The sequence below is a fragment of the Solanum tuberosum genome, unplaced genomic scaffold, assembly GCF_000226075.1.
Source record: "Solanum tuberosum cultivar DM 1-3 516 R44 unplaced genomic scaffold, SolTub_3.0 scf00035, whole genome shotgun sequence".
Taxonomy (NCBI): domain Eukaryota; kingdom Viridiplantae; phylum Streptophyta; class Magnoliopsida; order Solanales; family Solanaceae; genus Solanum; species Solanum tuberosum.
Genome location: NW_006238963.1, coordinates 1,637,766 through 1,642,842, shown reverse-complemented (window position 1 = coordinate 1,642,842; position 5,077 = coordinate 1,637,766). Strand labels below are relative to the sequence as shown.

Here is a 5,077-nt window from a genome sequence, read left to right as displayed (position 1 = left end):
CTGCACCCTATCCCCTCCCCCCCCACACACACCTACCCTACCTAATGCATATAATATAATGACTGTGGCTAAGTTTCCTAAGTACAGTAGTTCAGGTGCAAGCCAACCATCAATGAAAATCCAAAGGAAAATAATGTGAATCAACAAATGTTCAGTGGATTATCTCATGCTTAAGTAGTAAGAATCAGTTTAAGTTATTATTATTTAATAATCATTTTTCATAGCAATAATTCAATGCATGAACATTAATAGCAATAATTCAATGCATTTGGCTCCTAAATAGTACAAAGGATAATCAAAGTTCAATCAATGTTTGCAATGAGCAAGTTGAGAAAACTAACAAACAAAGAAATGAAAGCTTGAATACTACAAAGAATTAAGGATGGGGTTCATATGCTAAAGATTTGATTAATAAACAAACATAATAGGATTCAAACTGTGATTAAAACATTCAAACTTAACCAGACAGATCAACTTATACTACAACAGATCACGTATGGATAAACCCCATGGCCCAAATACACAGCAAGTTACGAGACAGTAAGCTGAGGAAAAAAAGAAGAAACTAACAAGAGATAGAGAGATTTTAGGGAGAAAAAGGGACTTGGGCAGATTCACTACTAAGAATTTATATCTGAGTGAAGTGAGAACATAAATCGTCGTTAGAAACCAATAGGCATTTCAACACTTGAAACAAATGAAAACAGTGCAAGCAATGAGAGAAACAACAAAGGCGTAATATATTTGAAAGCTAAAATTGATAAAACTAATCATGTTCAAGCCGAAGCAAGCAAAAACAAAACTTTAGCCAAAAACAAAGAATTCTAATATTTATGCAACTATCATAACGAAAGGTAACCAAGTGTTCCTCCTTGGAGAAACTCGAATTGGCTACCAACAACCCAAAGGCTCTTGCGAAATCCAAAAGTGAGTATTAGAAATGAACAATCAACTAAAAAACAAGCATATTGAAAACAGAGGTAGCAATTGATCAAGAAAACTGGAAAATCGAATAATAAACTAAAAATAAATACTAACAAGAATAGAGAGTGAACAATCAGTTATATTATAAAAGCATCAATGAAAGCTAGAAAAGCAGCAACTCCAAACCAGGAAAACAAAATAGAAGTTAAAACAACAAAATATGGATTCCAGATTTATGCTAAAATGATACATAAACCAAACCAGATTGCTACCTATACAAACAACTAAACAGCAACTCCAAACAACGTATTCAGACTGTAATAACAAGGAATTGACATTTTTTAAATAAGAAATGTAACCCATTTAGACAATCATACTAAAAATAAACAAAACTCAAGCTAAAAAAATAATAGATCTTACTCAACTATTATGATAATCGACCCTAAAACTCCTACGCCTGCCTGAAGACAGAATCAACATTAACAAACAAATAAAGAACTTGGTACTTGAAAACATGACAGACATACCCATTTGAAAACTGTCGACTGAATTAACAATTTTGCAATGCACTAAAGAATAAAAGAAAGCAAATTGTGAAGAAAAAGTTCGAACTCTTAATAGAACATCTTGCATACTATTTTCATGGCTTACTAACCAAATCACTTGAAATATATTAAACCCGAGAAAAGTTAAATGGTCATGTTGATACAGAGCAGCTGAAAGTTTAGAATATCATACTGCTCTCAACGTTGAATATCACATCAAACAAAGAAATATATCTCTGCTGAAATAACATTCATTTCCTGGAATTTAACTAGACAAGTTTTAAGTTATCAAACCACTCTTAGAAGCACACCCTGTTGATAATATAATGACCCATTTCATCATACTCAGCCTTCACTATACACATCTGCAAACCAAGTAGAAGTTGGGAATGAGACGTAGTTAATTAAATGACAGATCGATTAGTAAAAGAAAGCAAAAAGAAACAAACATTTTGGAAAGTACTGAGGGAGGCTAGAACTAATCCTTCTATCCAGGTGCTATACTTCCTCTCAGGTGGTGCAATCACCTTGATTTTCGTGTGGCTCGGAGCAAGTTTCCTTGCTCATACGTTCTGCTATGCCAGGGAACATAGTTGAGTCACCACTAAGCACAATGTTTGCAAATAAATCTTTCCTAATATTAATATCGCATCTCATGATTGAGTTGTAGGCTTTGTCATGAATTCCTGTCGCTTCCATTCCAACCAATGATAGTTGAAAGAGGACTTCAGGGCAGCGGAATGTCTCAGCACCAATATTAACGACTTCTCCACCAGAAAGCTTATAGCCCTTCTCAATTGATTTTGAGATTTTTTTTGCCTTTTCAATCTCCTATTCATAATCCAGTGAAACATAAGCAATCGTCTCCTTCATATCACGAAATATATCTATATCTCTTTCCCAACCGTTAAATACATAAAGACCATCCTTGACAAACTTGACTGACGAGATACCATGTAAGATCATGACCACCAAGATCTAACTGTGAGATAGCATGGGGAAGTACATGTCATTCATAGACTGGGACATTGTGGGTCACAGAATAACCAGAATCAAGCACAATACCTTGTTGAAAAAACAACAAACGAAATTAGTGTGACTGACTAAAACAGTAAAGAACTAGCCTATATTGGCATTAAAATCTGCTATTTACCAGTTTTACGACCATTAGCTAACAAATAAAGAACGGCCTGGCTTGCAACATACATAGCTGGAACATTGAATGTCTCAAACATGATTTGAGTCGTTTTCTCTTGGTTTGCCTTGGAGTTAAATGGTACCTCAGTCAGAAGAATGGGATGCTCCTCAGGAGCGACACCAAGTTCATTGTAAAATGTGTGATGCCAGAGATTCTCCATATCATTCCAGTTTCTTACAATGCCATGTTCAATGGGATATTTCAGAACCAAAAGACCTCTTAATACCAGAGCTTCATCACCAACATAGGTATGCTTTAGTTTCATTTTGGAATGATGAGGACAACCAACTATACTTCTGATAACAACCCTTGGAGAATCATCCCCAGCAAAGCCAGCCTAGAGAAATGAAGGACACAGTTAACACCAAACATGGAGCTGAAATTGCAACCACTTTATTTCTAACTAACCTTGGTCATTCAAGTTCCATTGTCAATAACCAGCGTTTGAAGAATATCCATCCCATCAGCCATCTGGTAAGGATATCAAATATTCATTTTGCAAGTAGAATCTAGGAGAGACATCACTGGTACAAATACAGAGTTAATAAAATTGGATATATTTCATAAGATCAGCTCAGTCTGCACAAATTTTCCGCTTCTCCTTATAGATTTCTTCATACAAAGGAGATTCGACAAGTTATATATACACACACATATCTAAGAAACTTTACCTATATAGGCAGAACATGAAATCTATCAAACGTAAATTTCAAACAAAAACAATAAGAAATACAAAGTACCTTTATGGAGATGAATTCAATGCAAATTAATTCAGTAAGCAGTATTGAAAGTGTAATTGTAAATGCAAATAAAACTCAATTTTCAAATCAAAATTATCATTACTGCTCTTTGACCAATTCTCTCTTTCTGTTTTTTCCCTTTATGGAAAAATTACTGCTTTAGCTAACTCTAAAGAGGTAAAAGTTTGTATAAATTTGAGCCAGGTTTGTGCATTTCATTTTTTTTCTCAATTTAAATTGGGGAAATTTTCAAAGGGTTTAGATGCTTGAAATAAGGAGATACTGGTATTGAATGTATATTGCTATAAAACTGAATATGTTGCTTTGCGAGTTACATATCTAAATTATTGGGTGCTCACACAAATATTCTGAACTACCATCACCATGGGCTCATAGTAAAATACTCCTAATGGATTATCACATGCTGATACAACTTTAAGAGAACCACATAAATCACCATGTCCATGCACATGAAAATAATTTGATTGACTAGTTAAAAGTCCCTCATAAACTATTAACATTTTTCGAGTTTCCTATCTTCCACGTGTCTCTCATCAAATTACCCCAAATATTTTGTTTCATATTGAATAGGTACTCTCCCATTTGGCCATAGATTTCCCAAATAATATTTGGGGGAAAATTTGGCAAATAGTATTTGTCTAGACAATTTGTCATTATTTGACAAATATTTTTGGTAAATATCCCATATTCCCAAATACTAGTTTTTCTAGTATTTGGGCCAAATCTCATTATTTGAGATCTTTTAAAAATTGTAATTTTACACCAAACTTTTATATTTTACAAAAACACCCTCTATAGTAGTTGTTTGTGTTGTATTACATAATTTTTTACGTGAACACCAAAGTAGTGATGAAATGTTCAGTGAATATGAAAGTGATGACATGGTTGTTGATAAAAATAATGAACAATCGGCTCAGGGTACAAAGTCATGTGCTTTGTCTACTTCACGATGTGTGGAATGATGTTTGTTGTACTCACTCCAAACTATCACATTGCTCAAGTGTCATGGACACTACTTGTTATTTGTTGCAACGAAGATCCAATTGACTTGTAATACAAACTTATGATTAGTTTTGATAGTTTTTAAAACTTATGGGTATAAATCATATTTTTCTAAAAAAGTGAAATATATTTCCCAAATACTATGGTCAAACACATGGTGAAATTTCACCCAAATTTTCACCCAATATTTGCCAAGAATATTTGGAAATCTATGGCCAAATGCTAGGTTTAGAGGGGGATATAATTTAGGAGTAATAAAAGCACCTAATAGTTATATGTTCCATGTTATTCTTGTGAGTTTTCACATCTTATCTTAGTTCTAAAAACTTGTAAATAACTGTCACGACCCGAGAGTACCCCTTAGTCGTAACATGGCGTATTCGACCCCGAAGGGGTCTTATACGAGCCACATAGTCATTCATTGCATTCAATAATGAAAATAGTGCGGAATAAAAAAAAAACTTATTTACATCCACACATTTAAACTTCATTAAAACAACTTTAAAAACACACAGCGGAAGTCTAAGTCTCACATGGCCATCTTAGACACAGTCACAAAACATAAGTAGGGACACAACCCTTTACAATCAAAAGAAGTCTATTAAGTCTATTACATGAACAAAAGAACTTAAAAGTCTTGTCCTCGA

General features: G+C 33.8%; 1 pseudogene; it reads right to left on the bottom strand.

The window, feature by feature from the left end:
• Positions 1-1,649: 1,649 nt before the first annotated feature.
• Positions 1,650-3,138, bottom strand: LOC102583030 (actin-7-like; annotated as a pseudogene).
• Between the last annotated feature and the right edge of the window lie 1,939 nt (positions 3,139-5,077).